General features: G+C 41.8%; 1 protein-coding gene across 1 annotated transcript in view; it reads right to left on the bottom strand.

Annotated features, from left to right (window-relative positions):
- dlec1 (DLEC1 cilia and flagella associated protein) overlaps positions 1-15,537 on the bottom strand; it is a gene marked incomplete at both ends in the record, with an annotated part of 65,403 nt that overhangs the window by 13,094 nt on the left and 36,772 nt on the right. The gene's annotated exons all lie outside the window — the stretch shown is intronic.

Raw genomic sequence — 15,537 nt, 5'->3', positions numbered from 1 at the left:
TGAGACAGCGTTGATTGTCAGCCCGCCCGTCTTCAATGAGTTATGGTCTGCCTAATTTTTGAGCGTTAAAAACACATTCTGTGTGATCGCTGTGCGCTATCGCCAGCAAACCATACTCACATGTTCTGGTCTTGCCCAAAGCTAGTACAATATTGGACAAAAATCTTTGAGATTCTCTCTGAAGTGTTCTCGGTTCAATTAGAACCTTCACCCCAAATAGCTATTTTTGGAGTGCCATCAAATTTTCAGCTACTAACAACAAAGAAATACAACATATTGGCCTTCGCAACATTAGTGGCAAGACGTAGGATATTACTGTTATGGAAATCTCCAGCCCCTCCTACTGCTGATTTATGGCTAAAGGACATCACGGGATTTCTAAAATTGGAAAAAATAAAATTCACACTGAGAGGATCGGTAGACAGATTTTTCTCAACCTGGCAACCACTTATCACATACTTTGAGGGTCTGAGGACACTTGCAGTAGACTGACCAACACTGTATGACTAATATTTAATGGCCACCTCTCGGGGCAACCTGTAATGATATACATAATTGAGGAGGATGATGTCTGTTAACACTCTATCGACTTGATCTGTGTAAATAGTACAACTATGGTTTCTAGAAGACTTAATTCCAATGTTATTTTTATTATTATTACCCATATATATATATATTGATATATATATATTTTTTTTCCTTTAATTTACTGTACTTAACCTTGTTTGTGTAACTATTTTTTCTTTACTATCGTGTATAATGTGTACGCTGATTTATTGTTTTGTATTTATTTTTATTATTACTGTCTCTATTATTTCTTAAGGAGTGATTAATGATAGCAATATGGGGGGAGGGTTGGGGAAAGGGGAAAAAAAAGAAAAAGAATGTCTTTGCAATATTGACTTGTTTAATGTATGATGTTGAAACATATGTGACATGAATAAAGATATATATAAAAAAAAAAAACACACATTCTGCCCAGCGCTATGGGGGGAGTGTAGGGTGGGTAGTTACAGAGAATAGGGGGAGCTGGGGGGAGTGTGAGTAGGAGGATGGGAAGTCAAGTTCATTTTGCAAGACTCCCACTTACAAAATTAAGTGTAGTTTTAGTATTATTACTAGTAAGACGCCTCAGAGTGACATGCCAGAGCCAGGGCGACATGCCGGTGATGTATATCAGACCAGTTACCTATATATGGAGACCCATGTACTATATATGGTACGCACATCCCTTTTATGCCCATACATGGAGATCCCTGTCTGAACCAGCCACACAGATATGGGCTGTCTTCCTCCATATATGGGCATTCCCATATGAAGTCCTGTTAGATATGGGCTTAATATTGATGACATCAGGGATCTCCATATATGGGCATAAAAGGGATTCTGTTAGAGTGTTTCCCATGACATCACAACATACAATCCCTTTTATGCCCATACATGGAGATCCCTATCTGAACCAGCCACACAGATATGGGCCATGTCTTGGCCATCTGGCCAGTGATGTATATCGATGACATCAGGGATCTTCATACAGTACATGGGCACAAAAGGGATTCTGGGGAATACCCATATATGGACTTTTGCATAGGTGATTTCACCTGTGATATCACCTGTGAGATCACCTGTGATGTCACAGTGATGTACGTGTCAGGGGAATCACAGTCAGGCGTGACCTTCAGAGATACATGGATACATGGACAAGATGTGCCGGTTTTCATAGTAAACTAGCACCACTATGCTTCTCCCCTTTCAACACATCCACCCACTTTCTCCTCACTTTACTTTCCCCAGCCTCAGGTAAAATGTCATGTAAATCAAATGAATAAATGCAAATTATAGACCTTGTTTGAGGTTGTTAGAGGTTTTAAGATCTTACTCAAATTGGCCGTTCAATAATGAGATATTGTCACAGGAAGGATAGAGAGAGGGAGGGGGGGAGAGAGAGAAAGAGACAGATTGACAGACAGACAGAAGAGAGAGGAGGGAAAGAGGGCTGGATAGATAATCTAATAAAAAGTTAAGTTGTACAAGTGTCATAGTTAGTCTACTGTCGACCATCATCCATCACTGAAGACTCCAAAGGTACGAGAAACCAACAGACTGGTTGGAATTCATATACAATACAGGTAATGTTCTAACTTTATACATTTAATGTCATGAAATACAATGTTTACTAGATTTTAGTCACTTTTTAACGATGATAATTGCCTAATGCTGCATAAAGGGGATTGCACACGGTACGCGGTCACCGCCTCCTAGCAATTCATTTTCAATGGGAGGCGGGCGGCTTTTTCAGCCGCGCAGCGAAGTTTTGGGGCGGCGAGGAGAGCGGGCGCAGTCCCGTGAAAATCCCCGCGAGCGTGCTCGTTTGTGCATGCGTACGCGGGCGGCGAGAGATGGATTGTGTTCATCTTTGTGAAATACCGCGCAGCGTTTACTCGCAGAGCGAGTGTGTTTGTGTATCACCGCGGTGCGGTCCCCGCAGATCCAAGCGGGAGCCCCGGCGGCAACCGCTGTCCGTCTGTAGAGCGCCTTACACTTTTAACAATGGGTCATCTATATAAAAAAACTAGTTAGTTAGTAGTAACTGTATTGTTCGGTCAATATTTCAGTCTATAAAGGTAAAACAATAGAGATATATGCGTTTTTTCCTCCCTGGTTTTACATACAAAACACTCAGAATTTATTTCCGTTTTGTCATTGACAGGGATTAGCAACCATCTCCGAACCCGCTTCAAGTATCTTTTGCAACTATCCATCTGCGGTTCAAGACATGAGTGGCTTCAAGAAGCCACTCATGTCAACGAACATGATGGCAAAAATGTTGCAAATCTTGCTGACTTGCACATGTTTACCAGGTGAGTCTACAGCATTCTTGATGACTAAATCCATCCACTAACACAGACATACACATAAACAAGTGTGTTTTATTTGTTATACATGAACCACTTTAAGCCTTGCATCCCTATTTTGGGCATGTCATTATACAGGAAAAAACAATGTCAAAAGTGTGAACAAGGTCTTCATAATCTTTCTCAAAATGTGTTAAAACTGTTAATAGTTTTAAAGCAAAATTACTGTACGCTATAGAGGTTTGGTTTACCTTCCTGTGGTCTGTGGTATAGCTCTGAATATTGGTCATCAACAGATGCACCATATTGATTAGATATTGATAATCCAAAAGTACAAAAGTATTGGCATTTCTAATGTAATGTGCTGTGGTGGTTCTCAAACCTTTCAGGCCGAAACCCCCCAAAATAATCATATTTCAAATGGAGGGACCATTTTATAAAATTGTAGATCAGCTATTTGCAAAATGGGCTTCCCGGCTAACAGGTTCAGAACCAGTGCTTTATGCCCTTACTGCACGGCCCTTAGGCGTCTTACTGGTATTTATATATATAATATTAATAAACAAAAATAGCAGATCTACAAGCTCTTGTAGATCTGCTATTTTCACTAGATTTATCAGTGGAACCGAGTCAAACAAAATGTAACGCCTCAACTCCTAAAATTCCGAGGGCTTGTTAAGCTGGAGGTCCCAAGTTTAAGTATGATTATTTTGGGGGGTTGCAGCCTGAAAATATATTATGCATAATATAAAAATCGAACCTCTGTTCGAAGTGGAGCTGTGTGTGTGTGTGTGTGTGTGTGTGTGTGTGTGTGTGTGTGTGTGTGTGTGTGTGTGTGTATTGCAGTTGATGCTCAGGGCAGGCTAGACTCAACAGCACCTCTCTGGTCACCCAGGATCATGTGTACCGATTTTTGTGACATTTGAAGAAAATATGTAGGAAAAGGAGCAAAAAGTGTGTTTTGGAGAAAATTCAAGATGGCGGAAAATCTATCCTGAAGAATTTAAATTTTCCGATCTACGGTTCAAGAGTTACGGGGCAAAACGTAAAGTGGGCCGTTATAGCGCCACCATGAGGCCGAGTGATGTAATTATTTTTCGATTCATTCTTAAAATCATTATGAATCTCCTCTCCGAGGTTTGAAACTGTAGCTCCTATGGTTTACGAGAGAAAAATACTTGAAAGTGATTTCTTGCATTGTCCCATTATAAGTCAATGGGGACAATTAAGCGTAGTTTTTTGCCGATTACGTCGGCATGGTAAGGCGGATCGGAACGAAAGGTAATAGAACACCATTCCCGGCCGAGCCGCACATTTTGATGTATATATTGCGCGAGTGGCGTAAATGGTGCGGCACTAGTTACGCGCCGAAGTTTAGGCTACACGGACGGACGGAGACAGACAGACCCACACACACGGCCACGTATAGGGAGCTTGTGTTCCACACAGCTCCAAAAAGAATATACTGAACTTTAATGTTATTTGATGACCTCTTAAAGGATTCTAAATGAGCCTGCCGGCTTCTTCCTTTCCTTTCACAGTATCTTGTTCTTTGATATGTATTGTTCTATGTGTGTCAAAGTTATGATAGTTTGGGATTTGGATCATTATAGTTTAGTATTAGTTAGTATTGAGAAAAATCCAATCGAATACACGCACGCACGCACGCACGCACGCACGCACGCACGCACGCACGCACGCACGCACGCACGCACGCACGCACACACACACACACACACACACACACACACACACACACACACACACACACACACACACACACACACACACACACACACACACACACCGTCCCAAGTTTGTGTTACATAAGGTTTTTCAAGGTCGATAATTTGACTATGTAGATGCCAGCGGATATAAAAGGTTGGTAATGTATTATGATAATGAGCTGTCCCATTCCCTTTGGCACATGATTTACATTCACATCCAGAGGTCATCAACATGTCCATTATTACCACCATGTCCGGATCTGTCTGTCTGTAAAGTATGATGAAAGCAGACTGTACTGATAAGACCAAATTATTATTGAAATCCCAAACTCAGGATAGACTTGGACCATATTGCATTATATACAGCCAGTATACCACCAATAATACACATGGACCCAGGGCCGTTTTTAGCTATATGCGGTATAGGCGGTCGCCTAGAGCGCCATCCTAGAGGGGGCGACGAGGGGGCGCCGAAATGGAGGGAGTGGACCCAAACCAGCCCAAAACCGACTAAATTCACGGCAAAACCCGCAAAAATCGTGCGCGCGCTTTGCGCGCACAGGAGTGGGGGGGCGCATTCGAGAGAGCTCGCCTAGAGCGCCGATTAGACACGCTACGGCCCTGCATGGACCATATTGCATTGATGCATGTATACAGTCAGTATACAGTGAATATAATGGACCATAATGCACCGATGGGTGTATACAGCCAGTATACAGTGAATAGACTTGGACCATGTTGCATCGATGCATGTATACAGACAGCACACAGTGAATAGACTTGGACCATGTTGCATCGATGCATGTATACAGACAGCACACAGTGAATAGACTTGGACCATGTTGCATCGATGCATGTATGCAGCCAGTAACGTGCTCCGTTTGTCAAAAATTAACAATCCAGAGCAGTCTACTCATTGATTTACATTGTATGGTGAAGCAGCTCTCAAAGTCGTTGTTTTAGCACAGAAACTAACAAACAACGCTGATTCTGCCACTATATAACATCACAAAACCCTTCATAGGACATCTTTTTGATAAAATGTTGGATGCAGGGCACGGTGGCACAGTCGCTAGTGCTGTCACCTCACAGGTAGAAGGTCCCTTGTTCGATTCCTGCCGGGGACGCTGTGGGCGTGTTCTCTCCTCCGCATCATCAGTGCAGTGCCCATACCCTAGGTAACCTCGCCCACCAGCTTTGATCGTTAACAACGGGCGGTTTGATCCGGTCTAGGCGTAAACCACAAGCCGAAGAAGCGGCGTCGCTTTGTTTTGGCTCCCTCCGTTTGTTTCCCCAATTCCTATTACAATGCTCGAGTAGCCTAGTGTAGTCTTGCCAGTCGCTACGAGTTGGAATAAAAGATGCATATCCCAAACACATTTTTCAAAAGCAAACCAACGCCGCATCAAGGAGTTTATTAGCTAGGCCCTAAAAGTATGTCCTTGAGCGCAGGGGAATTATTTTGGGTTAAAACTGAATCCGGTTTGATAGTTCCGGCAAATTGTAGTCCTTTGAGTACTACAACATGACGTAAAGTGGTTTCCCCTCCCGTCCGGATCAAACCTCGAAAAGTGAAGTGATCCCAGACTAACCCTAGGTGGGGTTGGCGGAAGGGCCTTCCTGTTTGGAGTTTGCATGTTCTCCCCGTGTCCCAGAGAGTGGGTAGCCTTACAAAAAACATGCAGTAATCTATACCTCCCCCTGCTCAACCGGGGAACCTGATGGAGGGGAAAGGAACTGGTTGGAATAACGCGTTCCTTCCGCGCACAACGCCTACCGGAGAAACTCCCCCCCCCCCTGTCAGGTGATAAGAAGCGGCCCGCTCACTCCTCATGCATTGAAGGAAACATGAGCTCGGTTCAGGGCTCTCCCCAGGTTGGCAGAGGGAGAGTAGCGCCCAGGATTACAGCTTAGGCAATTGGCAGTGACCTGAGTGAAAAATGGGTTACAAAATTGTGGGATAAAAAAAAAGAAAATAACAATAATAAAAAACAGATGCGGATATGCAGATCCAGTCCGGTTGACTACCTTATAAGAGTTATTAAATAAACATAAAGTTGAAATTTTTTGCTTTATTTGCATTTGTTTATGTGCTAAAAAAGTGAATTACATCATAATGTAAGTCATAGAGGACACTATTTGGGATCATACATTTCTAATGGACAGCAAAACTATATAGACCAGTGGTTCTGAAAGTGGGGTCCGAGGACCCTCAGGGGTCCTTGAGAGGTTTGAAAGGGTTCTCCAGCAAAATGAGTTAAAATCAGTTCAACAACTTAATATTGGTTACCGGTATTTAAAAATAGACGATCTACCAGCTAAAAAAAAGAAGCTGAAAATAGGCTATATTGGATTTTTCTTTTTTTTCACAGATTTTTTTTTTAACATAGATCTTTGGCGTCCCAATCCCTATTGGCACAAAATATTTTCATATGGAGGTCTGCAGCCAAATAGTAGGCTACATATTAATTTGGTGGTCCTTGACATGAAAAAGTTTGAGAACCACTGATATAGGCTACTGTATTGTATGTCACCAATTTTCATGGCAAGCCAAACCTCTACCAAAATGTCATGTTTGCGTCAACATGATTGCACCTGTACATTGTCACTTTCATGTTTCATTTGTTACTTCATATTTTAATCCCCTGTTCATACATATACTACAGGCCTCTGTGTTCTCGCCTCGAGTACATTCCGCGTGTACCACCCTGTCACTGAACCCAAGATGTCCCACGATGACGCCACAAGCTACTGCAGACGGCATCACACAGACCTGGTCTCCATCGGCAGCATGAAGGAATACCACGAAATACGCAGCAGCGGTTTGAAAGAACCACTTTACTGGACTGGTCTGTGGTATGATAAAAAATGGCACTATCACTGGTCTCTGGCAGAACCTGGTTTCTATAGACCCTCTCCGAAAGGGTACTACAACTTCATGGCTGAAAGTGGACCGGGCAACAGGGGTAGGCCTACTAAAGACTGTTGTATTCTGTATTCTGGACTTTGGAAGAAGGAGGACTGTCAAATGAAATTCTACTTCATCTGCTATGATGGTGAGTTTTAGCACAGGTGGGAAAAGTACAAAATGTTTTTACTCAAGAAAAAGTATCAAAACGGCAATGTAGAAATATCTCCGTAATATTTCACTAGTTTTCAAATGTATAAAATGTATAAAAATCTTTTGAAAAAAGCAGATCTACAAGTTCACAATGCAACGCATTACGACACATTGTGAGCTGTTGTTGATCGTCCATTTTCAAGTGGTCAAAGGCGTTAAATGGTTTGTAATAATAATCAAAATCTACAAAGTAACTAGCGACTAAAGTTTTCAAATAATTGTAGAAGTGGAGTAAACAAACAATATTTGCCCCTGATATGTAATGGAGTAGCAAAAGTAAAATTATTGAAAATTGGAAATAGGGAAAAGTATCTAAAAAAAATCCTTAAGTACAGTACTTGAGTAAATGTACTACTTTACACCACTGCATTTTAGACTCCCACTGCATTTTAGAAGTTCTCAAAGTATATTTTACTTCACATCTGACACAAACACACATTTGTATTTAACAGACAAGGAGGGCCCAGCTCGCTACGTCATGATAAAAAACGAATTGAATTGGAAGGATGCTCAAGACTTCTGCAGGTAGGGATGGAACTATCAAGACATTTTAATTGATAATTGATTGTCATACAACTAATTGTGATGAACATATTGTGCGTTTCCATTGAACATTGGTGCATAAAAATGTTTGGCTTTGTAAACAAACATTTCTGCTAAACTGTGGACGTTTTAAAGTATACTGGGTAGGCTATACACAATTTTCAACATAGAAATGATTATGACAATAGACTAGTTTGCAAATCCCGCCCCATTCTGCCCTGTTACTATGATGGGACATTTTCCCTGGGCAGATTGTTTTTATAGTGGCAGTGAATGGGATTTTTTTATGTTTTCATAGCCTCATTACAGCTATATAAAGTACCAAAGGAAAAACATCTAGGTGATATTAATAAAAAGGGAAGACAAAGGTACAGTAGTTACATTGCAAAACAGGGGGTTTCCCCGAAAATATATGTTTTAATTTGTTTAATCCCAGTGGGACAGAATCACTATTGCAGATTCTTTTATAGTGGAAGTGGATGGGATTTTTTTTTTGTTCATAGCCTCATTACAGCTATATAAAGTACCAAAAAAAACACATCTACGTGATATTAATAAAAAGGGAAGAAAAGGGTACAGTAATTACATAGCAAAACAGTAGTTTCCCCCCGAAAATATATGTTTTAATTAGTTTAATCCTCTGGATCAGAGAGAGAATAGAAATAGAAATAGAAAGCGCATTGAATCTTGGGTAGGAAGAGGAGAACTATAATCTGTTCTCCTCACATACACGTAATTCTGCCCATTTAAAATATATGTACCCAATCGTAACTAGTTAGATTGATAAGGTCCATGTGAACTAGTTTGTTGAAGCTTATTCATTATGATGAGCGTGATCGCTATCACCTACCGCGGCCGTACCGGGCGATTGCCGTGCTCCGCAGTGCGGACAGTTTTTGAAAGGCTGAAGCAACATTCTCCACTGCACAAACTCCACCCCCGATAGCAAAAAGTGAATGTTTTTTCTGGTTGGCCAGTCAGGGAGTCTCAGGTACCAATCAGAAGGCTGACAAAAGGTCTATTTATGCAGAGTTTGCAGACCAATAGAGGGTATGCGCATGCTTAAAGTGAATGGCATATCGAGTGGCAAATCGAGTGGCAAAGTGAGTGGCAAAATGAGTTTAATGTCATTTAACGTTGTTTAATGCAATCAGATAGGACTTTTCTGTTCGTATGTATGGGCTGTCAAGGCCAGAAAGTAGTTATTTGACACTCAGTAGGCGTTCCTGCATAACTTCCTGGTACTGTATGATGATGATGTCACGCGCATACCCTCTATTGTGATTAATTCAAATAATTAGGCGATTATAGGCTACTAACCGTGACAGGCCTGTAACTGCAGGACACACTACACAGACCTGGCCAGCGACCGCAACCAGCCGGAGAACGAGGCTATCGTGGAGAATATAAATCCCAAAAGTGGTGTCTGGATCGGCCTGTTCCGAGACCGTTGGAGTTGGTCTGATGGGAGCAAATCCTCTTTCAGGTGGTGGGGACCGGAGCCTAATCTTAAAAACCCGACAAACCCGAAATATGCAGCGATAAATTCCACTGATGGGAAGATGTCCATTCGTGGCTCTGTCAAACTCCCCTTCATCTGTTACAGTGGTGAGATGACATTCACAATTCATTCTGCTGCTTTGAATCTCTTTCTTTACAGAATGAATTAGGCCGCAATCAGACATACGCGTAAGGTCGCGTGGTTTTTTGTCGTTGCCGTATCTCTTGCTCAACAGAAGGCTGTCTTTTGGCCAAGAGACACGGCAACGACAAAAAACCATGTGACCTTCATTGACAATGAATTGGAACACCCATCCCCCCCTCATTCTCAGACGATACGGACACGATAGCTCTCGTAGCGCGCCTTAAAGTCATAAAGTTGTTTAGTCAACCCAGATGTTTATCGTTATGCCAATCATTTACTCCCCATACACTTTTCTGTGTGTTGTGTACTGCTGGTGTACAGTACCCCAGTGGGTAGACTGCAACACCCCAAAATAATCATATTTGAACTGGGGAGCCTCCCCACCCTGATTGAGGCGTTACATTTAGTTTGACTTGGTTCCATGGATAAATAGTGAAAATAGCCGATCTAAAAACTAACAACTTGAGCATGTAGATCTGATATTTTGTTGCCTCCTTCATATATCATTTGACAATTTGGCCAATGTTTGAACAGTTTTTATAGTAGGCCTATAGTGTGTTGATTACTTTTGATGCAATAATGGTATTTCTATTTTCTTTTCTTTCTTTCTTTAGTTATTAGAAAGGTCTAAAAGGCCATACATTGTCTATTCACTGTCATCTGGGGACGCCCCAAAATCATGTGGCGACCCCACATGATCATGTGGGGACCCCACATGATTTTGAGCCCAAATCAGCTCTTCATGACACACGGCCATGCACCTCTGGTAAAAGCGCCCATATTCTAATTTAAAAGGATCATGCTGTTCCTGCCCCTTCTAGTATGGCCAGTCTCAAGAGAGACATAACATGTGACTTAAAAAAAAAAAAAAAAAAAAAAAAAAAACCTAAGTCAAGTTCCTCCATAAATAATTTGTCAGGTTCATAATAAATTGTCAAAATAGAAATTGGCCTACTGTAGGTAATTTAACCCTGTTATATTACATAACTGACAGACAGTGTTATTTTTTATGTCAATAGTCATATATTATTATGAACCTTTTGGGTGAAATTATTCAAAACACAAAAAAAACAATAACAAACATACTTGTTGCCATTATTTTAAGAAGGTGACAATATTTCACTTAATGAGACTGATGTAATGACTGTCCACAGATCACCCTGATGTCCCCAGAATCTCTACAGAGTCACCCATCATCCCCACCTCCAGCACGGATTCCCTCGTCTCCACAGCCTTTGGTGAAAGCAGTTTATTAATTTTTTGTATCAACTTAAGTAAAAGTAGCAATACCAAAATACAGAAATAAATGTAAACATTGTGCAGAATGTCCATTTTTCTTGTTCATTTATTGTCTCCACCAGCCAAAAGACATGGGCAGACTATGATTTCCGACGCTGTTGGCCTGGTCGCTGCCAAACTGTGCACACAAAGTTCCTGGATGCCAATTCAGAACCTCTGCCCCACATTTTTCACATTCTTTTTCTTCACATTTTTCATGCATTTTTTATATCTGCCTTTTATAGCGCCACCAGGAGGCCGACTTTTGTTTTCCTATTATTACGTTTTTATCCAAAAATCACACGCATCAATACATGGTATCTCCATAGTCATGTGATCAAGACGCATCTGTCCGATATTTCATATTCCATCCTAATTGCCTATCATTGGCTTCCAAAGTTTGCAGGATTGGTCCATTTTGAACAAAATGACAAAATGACAAATACCACTCTTTTCACATTGACCTGTTATAGTGCCACCAGCAGGTCGGCTTTTGCCAAACTCATTTTTGGAACAAAATGCCTCAAATCATGCGTGCAGCGTCAGATTGCCATTAAAGGCCGAAAGCAGACATGGCACCCTTTTCACATTGACATTGGCCTATTATAGTGCCACCAGCAGGCCACAATAACATACCTGACCTGGTGGAGACCTGTGCTCGGAAGAGAACTGCTTCTAGTTTAGAGTAAAAGGCATCTCAGAATTTAACAGTACAGTACTTGAGTAAATGTACTTAATTACATTCCACCTCTCTGGTCCCCAGTGTCCCCGAGATGGGTATGGCTGCAGGCATGGAGACACCTCCCTCAGCAGATCTTTCTTGTCAGATCTTTCGTCTCAGAACGGAAGTACCGCTGCAGCTTGCTGGTCGGTAGACCCAACTACTTGACTCTACTGCCCCCTAGTGCTTCGGTGACGTGTGCAGACGTTGTAGTGACTTGACAGGGCGTTTATCGTGCGCTTGCCCAGGCCGTAAGGCCTGGGCATAAATATAACGATTGCATTCACCACGGCTTCGTAACTCGCGCGGCCGGCCCTGGCAAGGTCCGCTGGCCTTCGCGCCGCTTGCAGTGTCGTGGACACTCGAGCGGCTCCGCCTGGCGCTAAGGCTGCCACTGGGAGCAGTAAGATTGTTGACCCTGTAGACTTGCCGTTGTACCTGAGACGAAAGATCTGACAAGAAAGATCTGCTGAGGGAGGTGTCTCCATGCCTGCAGCCATACACTCTTGGAGTCCCCCACCATCCCCAAAAGGAACAGGCAGGTGTTGAGACTGGAGGTGACTGTAGGGGGCGCCACTGTGGACCTGAATGATCCTGCAGTGACAGAGGCCATCTTGAAGCAGGTGAGCGTCACATGACTGTTGTTGGCTGTTGTCGGGCAGAAACCTCTTACCGGTATCTCCATATTTTATCTTTTAGTGTGTTTTTGTTTTTGTAAATTAACAGCCCTACTTGATCATACTACTGCGTCAGTATGCTCTTTTTGAATTTGAATCCTGATATAAAATATAAAGAAATAAGGTTAAATTAATGTGAAATTGTGAATTAATCACACTAAATAAACTGTCTTTTTAAACTAAAAACTAAACTAAACTAGCAAACGAATTACAACAAAACATTTTAAACGTGAAGTCAAAACCAAATAAAAACAAATGAAAAGGAATTTCTAACTATAATATGGTGTATGGTACAAGGTTTTTCACTGTATACTGGCTGTATGCATGCATCAATGCAACATGGTCCATTCTATAGGGCATAACGGTGGGCGTGGTTTACTGGTGACAAATAGGCCTTTAATTTTTCCCATAGACTTTGACCTTGATTCTGTGAAAAAATATATTTGAATGTTTAAATATATGATATACTACATTTAATAAATATCTTTTGTTTAGTGGTTTCACTTTTTTTTCTCACCAGGATCCTAGATGGCTTAATTCTATTCTTAAAATAATTTATATAAATATTTCTGTAAAAGTCTATGGTAAAAATGAACAGCAGATTTGTTAGTAGCACCAGTAAACCACGCCCACTGCTATGCCCTATTCACTGTATCCTGGCTGTATACATGTATCAATGCAACATGGTCCATTCTATTCACTGTACTGGCTGTATACGTGCATCAATTAAATATGGTCCCCAAGTCTATCCTGAGTTTGGGATATCAATAATTGTACATTACAGACAGAAAGAGACAGACAGACAGATCTGGACATGTTGATGACCTCTGGATGCGAATGTAAATCATGTGCCAAAGGGAATGGGACAGCTCATTATCATAATACATTACCAACCTTTTATATCCGCTGGCATCTACATAGTCAAATTATCGACCTTGTGTGTGTGTGTGTGTGTGTGTGTGTGTGTGTGTGTGTGTGTGTGTGTGTGTGTGTGTGTGTGTGTGTGTGTGTCAGGTGAAGGGTAAACTGAAGAAGGGAGGAGTGAGTGGAGACCTGAAGCTGACATGGAAGAAACAACCTGATGGCAAGATCTTCAAGAAGACAGAGCTCTGAAGCGCACCCAAGCCATGCTACTCATACACTGAGGGTGGCTTGCACCAAGAGGGATTAAATAAATCTTAGTTTAGGGTTAATCAAGGTTTTGTTGATCTATGATTTATTTTAATGTGTTGCACCACTTAAATTTAAGCATTGCTTAACAAATCTGTGATTAAACCCTTAACCTTTGATTAAAACTATAACCTGCGATTAATTCATGGATTAAATGTCCTCCATCTTGGATTTGCGATGTAAACACACTGGAATAAACTATTCTCTTGAGCCTAATATCATTAACGTTACTTTTATATTTACTTAGGGGAGAATGTGGGCAGGCCTATCACCTTCTATGTTAACTCATACAGTGCCTCTCCCGAACTAGTTCGGGATATTCGGGATCAAAAACAATTTTTTATTTGCTATTTTACTTACCCCGAGCTGCTTGGAGCAACGTGGGTGGTCCCGGCTCGCCCAGCGCTAGCCAACGAGCTACGCTAGATGCTCCGACGATTTATTCCATTGAAAATGGTTTAAAATAAAGTTTAGACCCCCCCCAATGTTCACCCAATGTTCATTGTAGGCGGCGCGACGTATTCCAGGGTGCCTATCCCGAACTAGTCCGGGATATTTAATGAAATGGAATAAAATGATAAGAGGCCTTCTGAAGCCTGGCTTGATTTTTGTAGCTACTAGCCGAAAGCTAGCAACGTCCCGGCCGGCCGTAATTTGCGAACGCAATCGCCAATCTCCGCCTAATCCAATGAAAGACCACATCTTTAAAGGCTTATATCTCTGGATTGTGTCCCTGGGAAGCGGCGCGAGGTTTATTTACGGCGAAATCGCCCAAAAATGATCTTTTAGATGACAAAATGGGAATAGCCATTCTGTTAGCATCTTCATCCGGGACATTTCCATGCCGTGCATGAACGTGAGCACGTCAGGTCCTGGAAGGTGAAGTCCTGGAAGCTAAAGCGCTCGCCTATGAGAGATGCGCTGGCATTCTTTGGCCCCTAGAGGGCGCTGGCACTCAATGAGTTAAGAAGAGCGCCTGCAGCCAAAAAATATTTAATTTTATAGCGCTCCGTCATACTACGGTGACGCTCGCTACAGCGCGGTGCGGCGCGGTGATGCGATGCGATGCGCGGCTATCTAGGAACTAGGAAGCAAAGAAATACACCACAGTTTGATAGTTTTGTCAATTATGAAGCGATTTCGAAAATTAAAACGTCTGCATATTGGTTGGGAAGTCCACTTCCATGACAACTGACTGTATTATGTCCCTGTAAATATTTAAGTGTTCGCTATTTTAAAATAGCCGATGTACAAGGATGTATTGAAGACAACAATACGATGAGATTTTTGTTTTCAACTGTGAAACGCTGTCCGCAGCTTCAGCTTGCAGTTGCAAGCCTGCATGTAGGGCTTGCTGTGAGGCTTCCCTCACAGGAGGGGGACCCCCATTCAAGTCAATGGCATGTTTGCATTTAAACCACCTCTACAGCAAGTTTAAAATGAATCCATTATTGATGTTTAAATCGAAGTTTAAAATAGTGGTGCAACAGGATTAACATTAATCCAGGTTTAGAAGGAAAAGTAAAACCAAGATTAAAAGGATGGTTTAAAACTAAACCTGATTAATGAAAACTAGGTTTAAAGTTTGGTGCAACTGGATTAAAAGATAAACCTTGATTTAAACCAGGTTAAGGCTTAATCCGTATTGGTGCAAGCCGCCCTGAGTTAGGGGTTCCCCGGATCATACCCATGAACTTGTGGTCCAAAAGCGCGAGCTCTACCAACTGAGCTACCCAGACACATTTGAAAAATCTGAGTCTGCATGTTTTGTTAGGGGCAGAATAAATGTCATAAAACTGC

Source organism: Nannobrachium achirus (genome assembly GCF_963921795.1).
Source record: "Nannobrachium achirus genome assembly, chromosome: 21".
NCBI classification, from domain to species: domain Eukaryota; kingdom Metazoa; phylum Chordata; class Actinopteri; order Myctophiformes; family Myctophidae; genus Nannobrachium; species Nannobrachium achirus.
This window is presented reverse-complemented; position numbering and strand designations above follow the sequence as displayed.